Here is a 22,904-nt window from a genome sequence, read left to right as displayed (position 1 = left end):
TACCCACCCTGAACCCTAAAATTGCCCCCTGACACCCCAAAACCCACACCTGCCCTGAACCCTAAAATTACCCCTGGCACACCAAAACACATACCCACGCTGAACCCTAAAATGTCCCCTGGCACCCCAAAACCCATACCTACCCTGAACCCTAAAATTGCCCCTGGAACCCCAAAACCAATACCCGCTCAGAACCCTAAAATTACCCCCTGGCACCCCAATCCGTAACCCACCCTGAACCATAAAATTACTCACTGGCACCCTAAAACCCACACCCACCCTGAACTCTAAAATTACCCACTAGCACCCCAAAAAAAAATGAACACTACAAACTTACACTACATTTGCATATTTGGAGGGGACTGTCCTCTTTGACGTTTCTATGTATGTAAGTCAAGAACAACATTCACAGTAACCTAGATATGCAGGCAGTAGGTAATGCTGTGCTGAAAAATGCATTAAAGTTACTGGAACTTACACAAAAAACTGCTGCCTGCTCTTCTGATACTATACTGTGGAGTCTGGCTGATCAGCAGCACTGTGTCCTGGCATCCAGCCCCTCCCGAAGGTCTCACTGTGTAGATCAATGTGGGTCAAATGCACAGACAGCAGGGGACAAGGGATGGCCAGTGCAGGTGAAGCTTTTCCTTTGTAAATTAATTCCTGCTGACGTCATAGCCCAGGGTTTGCTGTCTGTGCACTTGTATGGAATACACATCTATACAAGTGCACAAACAGCACACAGTGGGTTAAGATGCCAGCAGAAATTCCTTTACAAAGGAAAAGCATCACCTTAACTGGCCATGCCTTCCCCCTGCTGTGCACATCTTCACACCCCATGCTCACAACCCATCAAGTGCTTAGGTGAAATCCCTGCCTTCAGGCAAGGATTTCCCCTCTGCACCACTCTAAAGGAAACACAAGAGGTCAGGGCAGGGGGGTTCACTCGCTGAAACTGTTCAGAGGCTCGCTGTCTGGCTCTGGCTGCTGGGCCTCTCAGAAAGCATTAAAAAAATCACTTCCTCGGATCGGATGCGCAGCCTTCTTGCATCATTTCAGTGCGTGTCATCTTTGCCCGGGCAGAGGAGGCGAGGGGGGGGGGGGGGCTGAAGCCCGGTGAGCCCAATGAATGTTGCGCGTCTGCTGCTGGTGCATAGCAGGTATTAGGCGTACTCTGGCCATGTGTCGAAGGAGCTTGCTGCACTAGGCACGTTATTCATTTATAAAAACATGAAGTTTCAGGGCCCTCTCAGGAGGTCACTGCAGCATACACCACCCATTGTCCCTACCAGCGCTGTCAATGACAGTACCAACACAACTACTAACCATCACATTTCTACAAGTGAGGCGATTTAGATGATTTTAGGACCCAAAATCTATAAGAATGGCTTGGGTGGCAGGTATTAGTCACTTTAAATCTATATTGAATTAATAAACAACTATTGTCGGGCTTGTCTCTAAATTAGACAAACAGCGCCACCATGTTGCAGACTGTCATAAGTGCTGGTGTTGTCATTTAAGTGCTGGTGCCGAGCACTGGAAACCCCCGGCTCAAGGTAAGCACTGTTCTAGGCATTCACTGTTCTCGAGAAAAAGTTGTCTGGGTCCTTGTCTGTGAACACTTCCCCGCCTGCAGGTGAGAAGAGGCAGGTGTAGGCTGCCCTACTAACCCTAACTCCCAGCACCAGATTGCGAACGAAGTTGCAGGAAAAGAAGGCACTGAGAAAACCCTTCTGCCCGCAGATCAGCCAAATACTTGACCCAGCAAGTTACACAAAAAGTAGGAAACAAAGTAATTCACAGTATTGCAGAGAGGAAGTCTTTTTATTTCTAAGGCAACACAAAAGGAAAAGCAGAGAGGGAGACAGAAGGAGAGAAAGAAAAAGATAAGTAGATAAAATAAAAGTAGTGGTCGACAGGATGGTGAAGGGGCAAGGGAATACAGAGCGAGAGAGGGAGGTGGGACAGAGAAGTCAAAAAAGGGGGGAGATATAGAAAAACAGAGAGTCAGTGATGGAAAGAGATAGGCAGGCAGACAAAAAGGCAGTGAAAGACATGGATAGACACATGGACACTTGCAGAGAGACAGATACAAGGAGAGCATGCAAAACACAGAGCGAGAGAGAAAAAAGACGGCGAGGCAGAGACGCGCCCAGGAGAGACAGCAACAAAACAGATGGAGAGAAACAGAAAGAGGCAGAGCATGAGAGAGAAAGAAAGAGACATATCGACTGGGAGACATAAAGACGGTGTGAAAGAAAAAGAAAAAAAACGTTGCAAGAGAAACAGCAAGAGAAAGAAAGGAAGAGACACGGAGAGAGAAGCCGAGTCAGGGAGGGATGAGGAAATAGAGACACAAAGAGGCAGAGGAAGAGAAGGAGAGAGGAAGTCAAAGGAGACAGTAAAAACAATGAAAGACAGAGGAAGGTGGCGCAAGAAAGACAAGGACAGACAGAGAGAGGCAGAGTGACAGGGACACCTACAAAGTTAGAGAGAAAAAAGGGAGAGCTAAGATCTCTCTGTCCACTCTCTCTCTCGAACTATCTACCTCAATATCTGTCTCTGTCAGTACCTATCTATGTTTAAGTTAGTCTAAGTATCTACCCACCTTTCACTCTATAGAATACTCTCTCTATTTTTAGGTCTCGACCTGCGTATGCACAAGCGCATTGCAGCTCGAGACATATAGAGGTGGATCAGGAAAGCTGATCAAGGGGCTTTGGCAGGCGGATTGCGCACAGTGCATGTGCCCGTGCACGCGCTTGCCATTTGCTCCCCGACGCTCGGCATCAGACTTCCAAGTAATCCCTTCAGGTTCCCCGCCCCCGCCACACCAGCCAAGTCAACCTGCCACGTCACAAACAACCATTTGTCTGTGCCTCCCGCCTCCCGTCACACTTCAAAGCTGCTGCTCCCCGCCCTCGCATCAGACTTCAAAGCAATGTGCTCTTAGGACTTGTGCCCTGCACTGAGGTGAGACCAGCGAACCGGAGCACACAGCAACCAGGCCGCATGCTGCCTGCGGCGCCTTCCAGCAACCCAACCGCTGCCTGCACACAGCTCAGGAAAGTGTTTTACCACTGACAGCCCTTCTCGCTTTAGGACCAATGCAAAGCCACTACGGATGTCACTGAAGAACACCAGTTTATGTCACATAACGCTTGGCAGTAAAGTCTAATTGCGATAACGCCTTTCAGTAAGAATTCACGCTTTAGCAGTGACACCACTTGTGTTTCAGTGTAAAGCAACTTCCTGGCGTCCTAGCCCCGAGAAAGTCCGTCAAAATAAATAAGTAAAATAAGACAATGTGGCCAGATAGATTTTATTCATACCCAAACACATCAGCGCCACTTTACAGAGTTTGCCAGTGACGCACTGCATTCCTTTTCTCATCTTTCTTTCAACAACTTTGTAATGCAACAGGAGGAAGCAGGAAGCTCTTACGGCTATACATCAGCACATGGTGACGTGCGCGCCTTAAAATGTAACCATTGTTTTCGGCTGCCTACTGCAGAGCTTTTTTTTGCCAAAACGATGAATTTTGCTGTCATCGCGCTAGTCAGCTTATTTCTGATTTCGCGATTATTTTACATCTCGCGAAATGATAGAGGGTCTGTTTTAAGTGTGATCAGAGATATATGGTAATCTTATTTTGTCCTACAGTGGCTGCAGTATTCATATTAAAAAAAAAATCCCATTACTTTATTGGTAGTTATACTCTGTGTGTTTTTAGCACAGTGTCTTGAGTGCCATTACACTGATTAATAGTAAAACGGTCGGTATTACAGTTTGCAACAGTACAGAATCTGTATGTATGCATCTAGCTGGTGCAAATGTGCGCTAGTTAATGGAAAACCTTAATAATAAAGGTGAATTTGTGCCAATTCACAGAACAACATGATACACAGTGTAGAATCTGCTATTTAGCCAACTATCTGGCTAAATAATACTGGATTTGAGATATTTCACAGGGAATCCGGATAAATAATGTTGTGTATCTTTGGTATTTCACCCAACACACCACTAATTTTGGATATATACTGTTTCAGGGGACATTGGAAGAAATACTATATAACTGGTGCTATTTAACAGAACTTCCGGATGCTTAGTGAAGAATATGTGCTATTTAACAGCCCCTCTTGACAAATAAGGCACAAGCCATTACTAATTTTAATGACTCAGAGAGCAGGATACATTGTGTTTATGTGGATTTTTTTTTACTCTGGGATGTGTAATGATATGAGATGAACCAACATGGACACGCATCTGCTCCATGTCTCCGTTTGAATGGGCATGTGCCCTTTCTCTGATGTTTAAAACGAGTTTATGAGTTTTAAAGGCCTTCTCTCCCTGGACATTTAGCTGCATATTAGGATTTTCTGGACTAACTGGAAGTGCACCTCGTTTGTGTGATCATGGCTTTTGCTCCAAGAACATTTAGTTTACAGCCAAATAAATGTCAAATATCCGTGCACTGAAGTGGAACAATTATGCAAATTATGATCACCCAAGTAGAAAAATACAGCCACAACCAACACAAACGCACACCAAACATTTAAACAGCAGTACACAACAGTGCACACAGCAACATGCACATATGGTAGACAGTATTGGCTAAAACACCCCATATTCAGTGCCTCATATTGCGGAGTAAGCGTAAGCTTCTAGGTGCTACACGTAATAGACTACTGCTGTCCTCTCAAGCCAGACCTAATGAGGACTAAGGAGGGATCCTGTACTGATGAGCCTAGCAAGGGGAACAATCATTCCCTGCAAATCCACCCTCCAACTCCACCCTCCAACTCCACCCTCCAAATCCAACTCCACCCTCCAACTCCACCCTCCAACTCCACCCTCCAACTCCACCCTCCATCTCCACCTTCCATCTCCACCCTCCAACTCCACCCGCCAACTCCACCCTCCAACTCCAACTCCACCCTCCAACTCCAACTCCACCCTCCAACTCCAACTCCACCCTCCAACTCCAACTCTAACTCCAACTCTAACTCCACCCTCCAACTACACCCTCCAACTCCACCCTCCAACTCCAACTACACCCTCCAACTACACCTCAACCCTCCAAATCCAACGACACTCTCCAACTCCAACTCCAGCCTCCAACTCCACCTCCACCCTCCAAATCCAACTACACCCTCCAACTCCACCCTCCAACTCCACCCTCTATCTCCACCCTCCATCTCCACCCTCCAACTCCACCCTCCAACTCCACCCTCCAACTCCAACCTCCAACTCCAACTCCACCCTCCAACTACACCCTCCAACTCCACCCTCCAATTCCAACTCCACCCTCCAACTCCACCCTCCAACTCCAACTCCACCCTCCAATTCCACCCTCCAAATCTAACTCCACCCTCCAACTCCACCCTCCAATTCCAACTCCACCCTCCAACTCCACCCTCCAACTCCAACTCCACCCTCCAACCCCACCCTCCAACTCCAACTCCACACTCCAACTCCACCCTCCAACTCCAACTCCACCCTCCAACTCCACCCTCCAACTCCACCTCCACCCTCCAACTCCTCTCTCCAACTCCAACTCCACCTTCCAACTCCACCCTCCAACTCCACCCTCCAACTCCACCTCCACCTCCACCCTCCAAATCCAACTACACCCTCCAACTACACCCTCCAACTCCACCTCCACCCTCCAACTCCACCTCCACCCTCCAACTCCAACTCCACCCTCCAACTCCAACTACACCCTCCAACTCCACCCTCCAAATCCAACTCCACCCTCCAACTCCACCCTCCAACTCCACCCTCTATCTCCACCCTCCATCTCCACCCTCCAACTCCACCCTCCAACTCCACCCTCCAACTCCAACTCCAACCACCAACTCCAACTCCACCCTCCAACTCCACCCTCCAACTCCACCCTCCAATTCCAACTCCACCCTCCAACTCCAACTCCACCCTCCAATTCCACCCTCCAAATCTAACTCCACCCCACCCTCCAACTCCACCCTCAAACTCCAACTCCACCCTCCAACCCCACCCTCCAACTCCACCCTCCAACTCCACCCTCCAACTCCATCTCCACCCTCCAACTCCACCCTCCAACTCCAACTCCACCCTCCAACTCCACCTCCACCCTCCAACTCCAACGCCACCCTCCAACTTCAACTCCACCCTCCAACTCCACCTCCACCCTCCAACTCCAACTCCACCCTCCAACTCCAACTACACCCTCCAACTCCACCCTCCAAATCCAACTACACCCTCCAACTCCACCCTCCAAATCCAACTACACCCTCCAACTACACCCTTCAACTACACCCTCCATCACTCAGGAACACCGCCACATCACTCTGGGACACCACCACATCCCTTTGGGACACCACCACATCACTCTGGGACACCACCACATCACTCAGCCCAACCACATCATCACTCAGCACTGTCCTTGCTTGCTACCAACAAGCATTGCCATAGCCAATAGGACTCGCATTAGGAAAGTGTAAGCTATTGGCTTTGTGAATAACGATGCTATTAATTTATATATTTTCAAAGCCAACACATATTAAAAAAATGTGTCATTTACAATACCAATAGCTCACACTTTCCTAATGCGAGACCTATTGCATTGCAAATTCTCCTGTGCTGATTTGCTGCTCTCTAAAACTCGCCTCCTTCTTTAACTCCCTGTTCATTTCTCCTGTGCTGATCTACTGTTCTCTTCCACCCACCTCCTTCTTTAACTCCATGTTCTCTTCTCCTGTGCTGATCTGCTGCTCTCTTCCACCCGCTTCCTTATTTAACTCCATGTTCTCTTCACCTGAGCTGATCTGCTGCTCTCAAACACCCCACCTCCTTCTTTAACTCTGTTCTTTTCTCCTGTGCTAATCTGCTGTTCTCTTCCAACCGCCTCCTTCTTGAACTCCCTGTTCTCTTCTCTTCTCCTGTGCTTATCTGCTGCTCTCTACCACCCGCCTCCTTCTTTAACTCCCTGTTCTGTTCTCCCATCCTGATCTGCTGCTCTGTTCCAGGCCGCCCCCTTCTCCAAAACCCTGTTCTTGTCTCCCATGCTGATCTGCTGTTCCCTTCCACCGCCTACTTCTCTAACTCCCTGTTCTCTTCTCCTGTGCTGATTTGATGCTCTCTTCCACCCCGCCTCCTTCTTTAACTCCATGTTCTCTTCTCCTGTGCTGATCTCTTCAACACGCATCCTTCTTTAACTCCCTGTTCTCTTATAATATGCTGATCTGCTGCTCTCTTCCACATACATCTTTCTGTAACCTCACACGTACATACAACAAGGCACACACACACACACAACACACATACAACCACACACATCTATCACCCTCACTCTATCTATCTATCACCCTCACTCTATCTATTTATCGCCCTCACTCTATCTATCATCCTCACTCTATCTATCTCCCTCACTTTATCCATCGCCCTCACTCTATCTATCTCCCTCACTCTATCTATCGCCCTCACTCTATCTATCGCCCTCACTCTATCTATCGCCCTCACTCTATCTATCGCCCTCACTCTATCTGTCGCCCTCACTCTATAGATCTATCGCCCTCACTCTATCTATCTATCGCCCTCACTCTATCTATCTTCCCCCTCCCTCTAGCTAGCTATTGCCCTCACTCTATCTATCGCACAACAACATCACTCAGGGGCACCACAGCATCACTCAGGGGCACCACAACATCACTATGCGCTACCACAGCATCACTGAACGCCACAGCATCACTTGTCGGCACCACAACATCACTCAGCGCCACCACAGTACCAATCTGTGCAAACATTTAACAACTGGTTCAAATATTTTCTCTCAATGTTTCAAGCTTTATTACAAATGTCACAAAAAAAGTTGCTATTTCCCTTCTGTTCTTATATTTTAGTCACAATGAAATACACTGAACATAATCTTCACAAAAGTTAATTGCAAAAGTTTAAGCTATTGCCATCATAAATTACAATAACTTTTATTTAAGTATTAATTGTTTAAAACAAAAAACATTGTTACTTGTTAAATCAATACTTATAAATCACGTAAATACAAAGCATGTTGCATTAAAAATGCTATAGGTGTCACATTGTCAAAAAATAAAAGTATTAGAATTGTAAATGACAAAGCTGTTAATTTCACAATTTTCAAAAATAACACATAAATAACAAATTTGACATGTACAAGACAAATAATTCAAACTTTCCTAATGCGAGACCTATTGCATTGCAAATGCTTGTTCTCTTTCTTTCTATATCTGTCACAGTATTCCTTTTTCTCCATCCGTGTCTCTGTCCTGTACTTGATCGCTCTGTCTCTTCTTTCTCTCCTTCTCTCTCCCCTTTCCCTCTTCGTCCCTCTGCTCTGTCTCTGTACATTTAAGCCTGTTTACATCACAGTCTGGGCCGCACCTGCGAGGACAGCACGAGGAAGGTGTCCAGTGACCCCCCTGTCTGCCTTAGGACCAGCTTGGGGGTGTATCAGAGCGGCAGCAGCGTAGTGACAGGCCTCTTGACGTCTGTGTCAGGTAAGTTGCTCACCACGTGACTCAGAGTGGCATTAAACATTTTGACAGGTTGCATTGCTATTTTCAGCTCAAAACTTTCTCTGCCGACCCTGAGAAGGAGGTGAAAGTCTGCAGCTAGTGTCAGTCTGGCAGCTATGCAGGCTTGTGTATTCCCTCTCACCTCATGCTATTGGCTGCTCTCTCAACTCATGCTATTGGCTGCTTGAGGTATCATTCTGTCTTCTAGGAACTACTTCCGTTGCAATGCATGAGGGGCTATTTTATATCTGAAAATTATGTGCAATCAACACACTGTTTATCACATACTGTTCTTCGTCTTCTTGTTTTTACCAGAGCTTGTTCTTTCTGTGGCAAAAACTTTTTACAGTTGCTGACGTCATGTGGTCCTCCTCCGTCCCAGTGGCAATGGCTCAGCAATGTAAATTAGAAGACGCGATCGAATCAAGCATGGGGGCAGCTGGCATGAAGCTATGGGGCAAAACAGAGACGAGACAGAGTGTGTGTTTGTCTGTGTGTATGTAAAACTCCCAGTTGAAATCCCACTGACATCTCACCATACCCGACTGAAAGCACTTGTACCCAACTATTTACTACAGAATACATTTTTTAGGGGGTTGAACACCTCAAGCACCCTCCTGGTGCTACGTCCCTGTGGGTCACCTTTTGTTATTTTACTGGAGAGGACAGATGATAACCCGGAAGGGGTTCAGCCATGCGCCCTCTTAACCCCTTCGACGCTGATGACGAGCTCAGCTCGTCATGAAGTACACCTCTCGTACGCTCATGACAAGCTGAGCTCGTCATGAACCGCGGGATTTTTGAATCTTCAGCGCACACCGGGAAAATGCGCCGCACTGATAGTGTTAAGATGGGCTCTACAAAGAGGAAGATGATAACCCGGAAGGGGTTCAGCCATGCGCCTCTTAAGATGGGCTCAGACATGCCAACCCTCCCGATTCAGGCGTGAGACTACCGATTTGAAGGCTAGTCTCCCGCCTCCCAATTCCTACAAGCAAAAACCCAATTCCTTGGGGGTTTCAGCTGACAGGGCTTGGTATTGTGTAAAGTGCTAATTCTTCCAACAAAGAGTGGCGATGCAGGGGCTCTCGAAGGGGCGAAAAACCAACAAAGCGTCATTAACAAGGGAATCGTCTTTTAAAGACCTGCGAAGTACTGGGGGAGGGGGGGGAGAGCTGTTTCAGCCCGGGCTGCCACAGGGGGGTGGGGGGTGCATGCACTGCCAACAACCTGCCAGGTCAGTGTCCAACACTTGCATCACCCTCTCTGCCTGCCATTGCGCTCCATGCTTCTGAAAGGTAAGAAAAAAGCGTGCATGTGCGTTTCAAATGTCCGATCGTACAGCAGCCACTTCCAAAGCCCATACATGCCAGTAACCCGATTCAAAGTCCCATTCTCCCGATTTTTTTTTTTAATCTCCCACTTTGCTCTCCTGAAATGTTGGCATGTATGGATGGGCTCTACAAAGATGAAGATCATAACCCGGAAGGGGTTCAGCCGTACGCCCTCTTAAGATGGGCTCTACAAAGAGGAAGATGATAACCCGGAAGAGGTTCAGCCGTGCGCCCTCTTAAGATGGGCTCTACAAAGAGGAAGATGATAACCCGGAAGAGGTTCAGCCGTGCGCCCTCTTAAGATGGCTCTACAAAGAGAAAGATGATAACCCGGAAGACGTTCAGCCGTGCACCCTCTTAAGATGGGCTCTACAAAGAGGAAGATGATAACCCGGAAGAGGTTCAGCCGTGCGCCCTCTTAAGATGGGCTCTACAAAGAGGAAGATGATAACCCGGAAGAGGTTCAGCCGTGCACCCTCTTAAGATGGGCTCTACAAAGAGGGAGATGATAACCCGGAAGACGTTCAGCCGTGCACCCTCTTAAGATGGGCTCTACAAAGAGGAAGATGATAACCCGGAAGAGGTTCAGCCGCGCGCCCTCTTAAGATGGCTCTACAAAGAGAAAGATGATAACCCGGAAGAGGTTCAGCCGTGCGCCCTCTTAAGATGGGCTCTACAAAGAGGAAGATGATAACCCGGAAGAGGTTCAGCCGTGCGCCCTCTTAAGATGGGCTCTACAAAGAGGAAGATGATAACCCGGAAGAGGTTCAGCCGCGCGCCCTCTTAAGATGGCTCTACAAAGAGAAAGATGATAACCCGGAAGAGGTTCAGCCGTGCGCCCTCTTAAGATGGGCTCTACAAAGAGGAAGATGATAACCCGGAAGAGGTTCAGCCGCGCGCCCTCTTAAGATGGCTCTACAAAGAGAAAGATGATAACCCGGAAGAGGTTCAGCCGTGCGCCCTCTTAAGATGGGCTCTACAAAGAGGAAGAGGATAAACCGGTAGAGGTTCTGCCGTGCGCCCTCTTAAGATGGGCTCTACAAAGAGGAAGATGATAACCCGGAAGAGGTTCAGCCGCGCGCCCTCTTAAGATGGCTCTACAAAGAGGAAGATGATAACCCGGAAGAGGTCTGCCATGCGCCCTCTTAAGATGGGCTCTACAAAGAGAAAGATGATAACCCGGAAGAGGTTCAGCCGTGCACCCTCTTAAGATGGGCTCTACAAAGAGGAAGATGATAACCCGGAAGAGGTTCAGCCGCGCGCCCTCTTAAGATGGGCTCTACAAAGAGGAAGATGATAACCCGGAAGAGGTTCAGCCGCGCGCCCTCTTAAGATGGCTCTACAAAGAGAAAGATGATAACCCGGAAGAGGTTCAGCCGTGCGCCCTCTTAAGATGGGCTCTACAAAGAGGAAGAGGATAAACCGGTAGAGGTTCTGCCGTGCGCCCTCTTAAGATGGGCTCTACAAAGAGGAAGATGATAACCCGGAAGAGGTTCAGCCGCGCGCCCTCTTAAGATGGCTCTACAAAGAGGAAGATGATAACCCGGAAGAGGTCTGCCATGCGCCCTCTTAAGATGGGCTCTACAAAGAGAAAGATGATAACCCGGAAGAGGTTCAGCCGCGCGCCCTCTTAAGATGGCTCTACAAAGAGGAAGAGGATAAACCGGTAGAGGTTCTGCCATGCACCCTCTTCAGCGGGGCACTACAAAGTGGACAACCGCCTCCTACTTGAGGCCTTCTGGGCCCACGGCATGGCTCAGCCATATGTGTGTGAACTTTCAATATTCACCTTTTCAAGTATTTTTACAAATTTTGCTAATTTCATGAATTTAATAAGGGTTAAAAATTAAACAGTGGCAATCCAGATTTGTTTCATTTTGTGAACGTAAATGAAACTTACGATGGTAGAAAACGTCATGCATGGTGGGTGTGACTGTAGGAATAGGGGCATAAAAGAGGGGTGTTATAGTGGGTTGACCCTGAAAAATACCGTTTCTGGGTATTCCCAAACATTTGCCGGTAGTTTCTCACACTGCAAACCACTAGATTTACTCTCAAAGGCAGGAGTAAGTTCCTTTCAAGAGCAGGGGCGAGGGAACTCTCGCACATTTGACGCTGGTGTAGTAGTAGACAGAGCAAGTTTCTCCTAGTGGAAACAAAAAAAAACAGATATCGCATCATTTAAACTCTGCCTGAGCTGCTCTTTCAGACACGCATATATGATTCTTTCGGCTGAGCATGACTCCTCCAATCAGAACCCTGGCTGGCCGCATCACATTCACAGTAAGGGGACTCTCGTAGGATGAAAGGCGTGACCACTCCATTCAACTTTACACTCCAGCCTAGCTGGGGTGGGAGGATGTTGTATTAAGTGCTCGAATAACACACATTGCAGGCACTTTACTTTCATTTGTCCCCGCCCCCTGCTTTGAAGGCGGTTTCCCACATCTACTAACACAATGACATAGACAAGGGATGGGCGATTGGGCTTAATTTGAATTTAAAGGGTTTCCCGGCGCACCTGTAATTACCTGGGTTTGCCCTTTAAACCTGGAAAGTGGCGTCTAATTTAAGACCAGACTCGCTGAGAGATAATGCACACCCAGGTCTGTTTCTTATGGTCATTAAGTACTAAAACATGAATACCAGGGGTTAACTGTGCAGTAAGATAGCATCTGACTGCACAGGTGTGCCTGGAGGCATGTTAAAATGGGCTGGGCTGGGATGTTTGTCCAGGGTCACCAAAGCTCATTGAATTGCACTTTCCAGTGCCCTGATGGGTACCATAAAGTGTGACGTCATTCTTTCAGTCTGGCCCTTCAGGACTCCACGCAGTGCCTTATGCCAAGAAAAGTGTCAACGCTGAGGTTTAAACAGCGAGATTCTTCGGCCTGTTCCATCCTGTGCTCGGGTACACTTTGCCTCGGTTTCTCACCTTTGTGCGATTCACAATGGTGCAGACGATAGCTTTTAATACTGAAAATTCCCTTTCTTTAAACCGTTCTGATTCATTATCCCTGTCTGATTGTGTGTTGACTTTGACTGGCTAGAATAGGGCACCCTATTGTTTCTAGGCGGGTGTTAGCCAATACCTTTTCATTTTACTGACATTATACATATATAACAAATGTACGTATAGGGGTGTCCGCCAGCCCTATGCACCCATACATTTTTTTCTGCATCCAGCATGCAGCAGTGGGTCCGCCCACCTCAGCCATTGGCTAACTTCACTGTGAGTGACAGCATTCTGCTCTGGCACCAGGATCAGATCCAATCATAGCAGTTCATTTCACTGCATGGCAATATTATGTCAATGTGTGCTTTTTGAAACAAAAGGCAGCTCCCTCAATAATAACGTTTTATGAAAACTGTGGCAAAACAAAACAAACATTGTCAAACCCAAAAGGCTCCTTTCTCATCCCCTACTCCCATCCCATCCCCTCTCCTCCTTATCCCTCTCCTCATGCATCATTTCATATCATATCATATGAACATTGAATCCTAAACAAACATCTCTAAAGTGGAATGGTCACTGGCTCATCTTGGTGAAATGTTACCCTTATATCCCCCGGGTCTCAGGAGCGAGGACTACCCCCACCTGCATCTGCAGTGATGCAATGCCTCAGCCTGATTTAAACCATTCTCGCTCCAATCCAAGTCAACACGGTGATGGCAGACTTTCTTCCAAATGAGAATACTATGCAGAATCTTCTTTATGCAGGCCTCTCTTGCAGGACACAGAACAAGGCCTCTTTCTAAAGGATACAGGCCTAGCACTCACTCTTGCAGGATGCAGGCTAGGCCCCTCTAGCAGGATGCATTCCTAAGCCTCTTTCGCAGGATACAGGCCTAGGCCTCTCCTGCAGGATGCAGGCCTAGGCCTCTCCTACAGGATACAGGCTTAGGCCTCTCCTGCAGGATGCAGGCATAGGCCCCTCTAGCAGGATGCAGACCTAGGCCTCTCCTGCAGGATGTAGGCATAGGCCTCTCCTGCAGGATGCAGGTCTAGGCCTCTCCTGCAGGATGCAGGCCTAGGCCTCTCCTACAGGATACAGGCTTAGGCCTCTCCTGCAGGATGCAGGCATAGGCCCCTCTAGCAGGATGCAGACCTAGGCCTCTCCTGCAGGATGTAGGCATAGGCCTCTCCTGCAGGATGCAGGTCTAGGCCTCTCCTGCAGGATGCAGGCCTAGGCCTCTCCTACAGGATACAGGCTTAGGCCTCTCTTGCAGGATGCAGGCCTAGGCCCCTCTAGCAGGATGCAGACCTAGGCCTCTCTTGCAGGATGCAGGCCTAGGCCTCTCCTGCAGGATGCAGGCCTAGGCCTCTCCTGCAGGATGCAGCCAAGGCATCTCCTACAGGATACAGGCGTAGGCCTCTCCTGCAGGATGCAGGCCTAGGCCCCTCTAGCAGGTTGCAGACCTAGGCCTCTCTTGCAGGATGCAGGCCTAGGCCTCTCCTGCAGGATGCAGGCCTAGGCCTCTCATGCAGGATGCAGGCCTAGGCCTCTCATGCAGGATGCAGGCATAGACCCCTCTTCCTTTCTTGCAGGATGCAGACCTAAGCCTCTCTTGCAGGATACAGGCCTAGGCCTCTCCTGCAGGATGCAGGTCTAGGCCTCTCATGCAGGATGCAGGCTAGGCCTCTCATGCAGGATGCAGGCATAGACCCCTCTTCCTTTCTTGCAGGATGCAGACCTAAGCCTCTCTTGCAGGATACAGGCCTAGGCCTCTCTTGCAGGATACAGACCTAGGTCTCTTTTGCAGGATACAGGCCTAGGCCTCTATTGCAGGAAACAGGCCTAGGCCTATCCTGCAGGATATGCCTAGGCCTGTTAGTGGTCCAGGTTTTTAGTAAGTGTCGACGTTTCGACTCGTCTTGCGGCCTTGCGGTTGATTATGCCTGGGCCATGCGAGTCTTCTGACATATTCAGGTAATGACATTCGGTGTTGTGGTCAATTAATTACTTATTTTTGAAGCACCATAATACTGGGTGGGTTCCTCATCTTCTGGTTCCTTCATTCCTCAGGTTTTTACTGCGTGAGGAGTTGCCTTACCTAAAACTATATATTGAAACTGCCCAATACTCATGATTGGAATCTAATATATAAGGTGAGCCCCTATTTTCGAAATTAGTGATGAGTTACAATTTGATCCATTTGCTTTTCAATTTGTTTTTCAATTCTTTTACACTTGCTGTTATAATTATTACAGCCTCCTGTTTTCAAGACATGTAGTGGAACATGTATATCCAATTAGGATAGGAAACCCAAAATCATTGAAGAGGTAATCATTTAATAATTTTACTCTGATGTGATTTTTCTGAATTGATTATGGACCCTACATAAAATACATTAAATTATACATAGGCTCCTCATTGGTTTTCCACAATACCTGGACAATAAGATTTTTCTGGATTCATAAGGACAGAGCCAAATTGGAGTGGGAATAACGACCACTGCATCCCGAGAAGGGTAAGCACTCTTGGACTTCTGCCCTTGTTTTAGCTATCAGGCAACAGCCCCAATCCTCATGGTTATTTATATCTTTCATAGGGTCAACAATGAGATCCCTGTGTTGCCCCGTCCAATATGTCCTGAAGAAGACTCGCATGGCCCAGGCAAAATCAACCGCAAGGCCGCAAGACGAGTCGAAACGTCGACACTTACTAAAAACCTGGACCACTAACTATATCTCCCTCTGTGATATAGTGCAGACATTTTTTACATCCTATGCCTCAGAATAATAATAGGGATTATATGCGGACTAATTGAAGTGGCCAGGATATACTGTTCCGGCTTTCATTGGCTGGTGTTTTTTGAATCATTTAAATTACCTTTATAATTTTGTGTGATTTCCTTTCCTTTCACCTTATCACCTTCACGCTCTTTTGACACCCTTTGCTTTACTGCACGCTCTAATACGGGGCAATGTATATAATAAAATGTATATAATATTGTGAATTCGCTTTCAATACTTCAATATGACAATAGATTAAAAATATTGCATATATACTTGGAGTCTGTTGCTGTTACTTATCTCTTTTATGTTCTTCATTGATTGAGCAGGGCTGTTTAAATAACATACGCCTTCTAATTGAATAGGTTTTGATTAATTGCTTGTTTGGAAATATATAGGTCTCGGACCGTTGTTTGTTTATATTAGTACAATACCCAGGTCCAGTACCTTTTGGGTTACCCCATTTCTTTAATGGCTTGCAGGATGCAGGCCTAGGCCTCTCTCGCAGGCTACAGAACTATGCAGGATGCAGGCCTAGGCCTCTCTCGCAGGCTACAGAACTATGTAGGATGCAGGCCTAGGCCTCTCTCGCAGGCTACAGAACTATGTAGGATGCAGGCCTAGGCCTCTCTTGCAGGCTACAGAACTATGTAGGATGCAGGCCTAGGCCTCTCTTGCAGGCTACAGAACTATGTAGGATGCAGGCCTAGGCCTCTCTTGCAGGCTACAGAACTATGTAGGATGCAGGCCTAGGCCTCTCTTGCAGAATGCAGGCCTAGGCCTTGCTGCCTCCCTTGCAGGGTGCAGACCAAAGCCTCTCTTGCAGGATGCAGGCCTGAGCCTCACCTGCAGGATGCAGGCCTAGGCCTCTCTTGCAGGATGCAGGCCTGAGCCTCACCTGCAGGATGCAGGCCTAGACCTCTCTTCCTCTCTTGCAGGATGCAGACCTAGGCCTCTCCTACGGGATGAAGGCTTAGGCCTCTCCTGCAGGATGCAGGCCTAGACCTCTCTTCATCTCCAGCAGGATGCAGACCGATGCCTCTCTTGCAGGATGCAGGCCTGAGCCTCACCTGCAGGATGCAGGCCTAGACCTCTCTTCCTCTCTTGCAGGATGCAGACCTAGGCCTCTCCTACGGGATGAAGGCTTAGGCCTCTCCTGCAGGATGCAGGCCTAGACCTCTCTTCATCTCCAGCAGGATGCAGACCGATGCCTCTCTTGCAGGATGCAGGCCTGAGCCTCACCTGCAGGATGCAGGCCTAGACCTCTCTTCCTCTCTTGCAGGATGCAGACCTAGGCCTCTCCTACGGGATGAAGGCTTAGGCCTCTCCTGCAGGATGCAGGCCTAGACCTCTCTTCATCTCCAGCAGGATGCAGACCGATGCCTCTCTTGCAGGATGCAGGCCTAGACCTCTCTTCATCTCCAGCAGGATGCAGACCGATGCCTCTCTTGCAGGATGCAGGCCTAGGTCACTCTTGCCTGGATGCAGACCTAGGTCTCTCTTGCAGGGTGCAGTCCTAGGCCCCCCTTGCAGGATGCAGGGCTAGGTCTTTCTTACAGGGTGCAAGTCTAGGCCTCTCCTGCAGGATGCGGACTAAGGGCCTCTTTTGCAGGATACAGACCTCTGCCCCTCTTGCAGGTTGCAGGCCTAGGCCTCTCTTGCAGGATGCAGGTTTAGGACTCTCTTGCAGGATACAGGCCTAGACCTCTCTGTGTGTCTTGAAGGCATAGATCTCTCTTGCAGGTTGCCGACAAGGCCTCTCTTGCAGGATGCAGGCATAGGCCTCTCTTGCAGGATGCAGGCGTAGGACTCTCCTGCAAGATGCAGGCCTAGACCTCTCTTCCTCTCTTGCAGGAGGCAGGCCTAGGTCTTTCTTACAGGGTGCAAGCCCATGCCTCTCCTGCAGGATGCAGGATTAGGCTTCTTTCGCAGGATACAGGCCTATGCCCCTCTTGCAGGATGCAGGCCTAGGCCTCTCCTGCAGGATGCTGGCCTAGACCTCTCTTCCTCTCTTGCAGGATACAGGTCTAGACCCCTCTGCGTGTCTTGCAGGCCTAGGTCCCTCTTGCAGGGTGCAGAACTAGACCTCTCTTTGCAGGATGCATGCCTGGACCTCTCTTGAAGCATACAGGTATCTCTAGCACTAGTGATGCCACATCTGGATTATACCAGTGGGCTGCACATCCCACACTCCAGACAAATAATCATCAAGATACAAGAAGTGCAGAACACCACAGCCAGTCAAGTCCTAAATATGAACAGACGGGATCACAAAACCCCTGCCCTCAAGAAGGGTCTTCTGTGCTGCCCAACAGGAGGCCCATGGGGACAGGTCCAGCATCCACTGAACCTAAACTGAGGCTGTGCACCCAAACAAGAAACCTTAGCGGAGGAATGGTCTGCTCGAGACACTACTTTAAAAAAGCTGAATTGTTGGAGGCGCCTTCTCGAAGCCGATGCAATCCGTGACACGCGCTACCAAAGAGGCTAAAAAGACTAATCAAGATCCACCTGGAGATCAGAAGAGCAATAGAGACCTGGACTCCACCGAAACCAGGACCAGCGGGACTTTCAGACCATGACGCTATTATGACTGGTTTGTATGCACCGCATAAAGAACTATCCATGACGTTCCTCTCACTTGGAAAGCATATATATGACGGTCATACTGTCACTACTCCAAGTCTGGAGGACACGACACCAAAGCTCAGCTCTAATAGATGACACTGCAGCCAACACCTTCTCCCATCCATGTATTGGATATGGAGCGGCCGCGCACTCAACCAGTTCAAACGCGCTCTGCGGTCTCGACAAGAGTACCAAAGTGCTCTGGAAATGCTTCAATATAATGCGATGCAGTCATATGATATGATATGATATATGTCATAATATGTCATGAAAGTATATATGTTATAATATGTCATGATATGATGTTATATGACATAATATGATATGACATGATAAATGTCATAAAATGTCATGATATGTTGTGATGTGATATGATATATGATATAACATATGATATATGTCATAATGCGATGTGATATATGTCTGAATATGTCATGATATGATGTTATATGACATGATAGGATATGATATTAATTAATAATAAGATAAATGTCATACAATGTCATATGATGTGATATTTATTTATTTATTTTTGACATTTCTAAAGCGCTGCTTATACCCGTAGGCGTCTTGGCACTGTAAACCAATTATTTGTAAATGACTCTGAACATGATTGACTATTGAGTGAACAACCAGGTTTTCAAAAGCTTACGGAATTGAAGGAGGGTGGGACTTCGCTTGATGTTGAGAGGCAGAGTGTTCCATAGCTTATATAATATATGATATAACACAATATATGTCATAAGATGTCATGATGTGATATATGTCAGAATATGTCATGATATGATGTGATATGATGTGATATGATATGACATGATATGAAATTATACGATAAATGTCATAAAATGTCATGATATGATGTGATGAGATAGGATATGACATGATATATGTCATAATATGTCATGATATGATATGATGTGATATGATAGTGTATGATGTTATGTGAGGTCATATGATATGAAATGATATAATATGGCATGACATGATATATGTCATGATATGTCATGATTTGATATGATTTGATGTGATAGAGTGTGATCAGGGTCCCTGGAATTATGCCACAAGAGAGGGTTAAATTACATTGCACTGTTGAGTAAATTATATAACAAGAAAGTTCAAATTATGTGGCATAATATGGCACATTTTGTAATAGCTTTACAGTACCAATTTATTATTTGGTAATTTTTAAACTTGGTAACAATCTCTGGGCTTTGGTTGCATTACATTAGTACCAATTGAACACCCAAGTATAGCAATAAGCAGCACAAAGGTGACCCGGCCAGCATTGCAAAGGTCCTTCCACTGCGCGGCAACAATTGTCGTCGCATTTTTAGTAACTTTTGAACAGTTTGAAATAGAAACTATTTTTTTTTGTTAAAATCTGCAGATTTTGCGGCAAATGCGGCAAGTCTATAACTATGCGAACATCGACTACTATCGCATAATTCCATTGGCCCTGGATTTCTTCTGGTAGGATAGGCTAATGCCCATAATGTTGTATCATGGCGTGGCTCAGACCACGCTTACCTAAGAACATTGCCTCACTTTACATCTCAGAAAGAAAACTCAGGTCAAGGGTCAAGATATCTCTGACCCTCTACGGAAGAGAGTAAGAAAAGCGCCTTCTGTGGTAATTCGGGGCTCTGAGCTGCCCTTTGCTCTTGGGCGCAGCGCCATTAACATACTTGCTGGCCTGTCCTGGCACTGACAGCACAGTGGGGAGGGAGACACCCTGGCATCCAGGGATACAGCCAGGTGTTTCATTTATTAGGTCTCGCCTGTCGATGCGCATGCGCATCGAGCAAGGCGAGAGTATTGCGAGTTATCTACTCTTTATCCGCACTGCAAGGAATCGTGGCGATTCCTTGCAGTGCCCGTGACTTTTAAGGTCAATGCGCATGCGCATTGAGCTTATGCGCATGCGCATTGACCTTAAAAGTGCGTGCGCGTGCACGTCCGTCTTTGTTTACCCCTCCGCCCCCTCCCGCCGTGTCGCATTTCTCCTCCCCCTCCCCTCTCTTCCTTCCGTCTTCCTGCCGCGTCGCACCTCTCCCCTCTCCGCCCCCTCCCCTGCCCGCCCCTGCCCGCCCCCTCCCGCCGTGTCGCATTTCTCCTCCCCCTCCCCTCTCTTCCTTCCGTCTTCCTGTTTTCGAAGCAAGCTTCCCGTCCCTCTGCTGCACTTCATCACAATCTGCCTTCTTATTTTGCAACTCCTCCCCCCCCCCCCCCAAACAAGAGAATACAGAACATGAGAATACTACAAAGACCAATTGCATCTTGGTATGATACATTTGTGCAAACTGCTCGTTAATTTTGTCGTGTTTTGTAAAGAAAAAAATGCAGAAGTCGCTGAAGTCTGCCAGTTATTATCTTTAAAAAGGATACAGCATGTATCTTCGTAATCTCCTATATCTGATTAAGGGATGAACACTGATATGTACAGATAATATTAAAAAAGCTCCAGCACTGAACTTTGCAAAAAAAATTCTGCGACTTTTTCTTCTTACCTACCACACAATGAATTCAACATAGTGTCTTTGGTCAGATGGTTGCAAACAATCTGCCTCCTCGGAACGACCCTCTTGTTTTAAGAGTTGCCCTATGCACAAATTGTATGCACCTGAAAAACCGGATAGTCGGCCTCGTATTTGTTCACACTCCTCGATGTTAAGTTTGAAAGTCCATTAAGGCTCTGGGTTTGCTTTTAAGTGAAGCTGCACTGATATTATCTTTTATTTAAATTGCGTACTTTTTCACTGTTCGTTTACATTCTTGTACGCAGGCTTACTATGCCTTCTGTCTGTAAGTAAAATAAACTAGCGATCAGATGGTATTTGACATTATTATCGCAGAAATGTGCTTAAAAGGACGGAAACTTGGATAATACTTAAAGATGCTTTTGTTTTTATGGATTCAGTCAGTGTTTCTTAACCTGTACCCTAGAACACCACGGGGCCAAGGACTCCGCCCCCTCCCCTGCCCGCCGTGTTACTTGCTCGCCCAGTTCCACCCCCTTCACCCGCCCTCATTAAGCGTATCTCTCCCACCCGCTCTGCCACTCTTTCACAGTCTCTTTTTGCGACTTCCAGTGTTTCATGGTCTCTCAATCTTTTCCAACCTTCTGTGGCCTCTTACAACCCCCTGGAGTGCCTTACAGTCTTTTGTCGCCTCTTACATTGTCCCATAGTTGCTTTCCGCCCATCGCTGTCGCGGATGTCTACTCCATCTGCCTCTTAATTTTTCCTGCTACCAGTAACACAGCTATATCCTTGGCATGTGCTTTATGTTTCAGCACAGCACCCAATTTGCTCTTGCACCCATTCTGCTTGTTTTCATTTCGTGGTGTACAAAGCATTCTTTTTCGCGCTGCTCTGGTTTCACTTTCTATGTTGTGTAATTATCCGGCTCCTACTCCCCACTCTCTACTCTCCATCCCCCTACCCCTCCCTTACAATCACTCACGGGGCCCCATCATGCTCCTGTCTGACAACCCTCACCCCACTACCGCCTCCTCGCAGCTTGCCCCCTCCTTGTTTAAAATTCATATTAGTTTCCTGCCTCCTGCGCCTCGCACGCTTTATGGTTAACGCTCCTGATATCAGTGCTGCATAGGAGAGAGAAGGTATTTTTCGATTTTTGTCTTTTTTTGCTTCTTTTCTTACCTTCTCTGAGTTCTCGCCTGCCCCTGCTCTCTGTTTCCCTCCCACAGCCCTTTTCTCCCACTCGGCGCACAGCCTGTGTGCAGCCTCCCAAATACGCATTGTTATCACTATATTTCAGATATTTAAATAGTCAGACATGAGGTTGCTTACTGGGAAGCAGTTGCGCCATATCAGTGAGAGCGGGTTTGCGAGCTTCATAGCACACTGTCTCCTGCTCGTTACCACGTTTACATCCCTGATGTGCGCTACAAACTTTTCAAAGACTGGACGTATTTTCGAAATTCTGCTGCTGTTTTTGCAGGTCAGTGTCCTTACACTGTTGACAGGTAAAGGGTATCAGTCCCCAGTAAAATGACTGTTGACTGGGTAGGGGAGAGTGTGTGTTTCAGTAGCGCTTGTAATTTCAGCTGATCCTTGTTTATTGCCTGCAAACTAACTAGGATCGGCTTAAAACACAAGCTGATCCTCGTCCCTCTCCTCCAGCCCCTCTAGCCCCTCTCTCCTGCTTTACCTTTCAGCAACCAAGCATAGTCCCTAATTCACTCCTGCCGTTGCTTGTGTTGCCTTCCCTCCTCCCTCACATCTCGCTTCCTCCCAGCTGTATCTGCTTGCTTTCCTACTCCCTGCCACACCATCCCACCCTCTGCCCTGCTTTAACTACCACCAACATTTCTCCCTCGTGTTGCTTGTTGTATACATGTATTTACTATTTGTGTATGATTTTGTACTATATGAGGATAAAAAGAGAGCTAAGGTTGTCTCCAGGCCAGACCTTAAAAACAGTGTCAATCGTTCAGCTAGTCAAGTTCCTGGATTATTGTCAAGAATTAATCAGATTCAAGATAACCTCTTCCACCAAGTAAATTTGGTTAATTACCATGTGCTAAAGCCTAAACTGTGGCTAGGCATTATAACGTGCATCCGTGACTGCACGTTCACGAGGGAGGCAGTAAAATCAACAGAAATCAATGGAAGAAAAGGCACCCTAGCACCGTAGCTGGCTCAAAAGACA

Source organism: Lissotriton vulgaris, chromosome 4_1 (genome assembly GCF_964263255.1).
Source record: "Lissotriton vulgaris chromosome 4_1, aLisVul1.2, whole genome shotgun sequence".
Lineage (NCBI taxonomy): Eukaryota > Metazoa > Chordata > Amphibia > Caudata > Salamandridae > Lissotriton > Lissotriton vulgaris.
The sequence above is the reverse complement of the archived record's forward strand: the minus strand, read 5'-3'. Positions refer to the sequence as shown.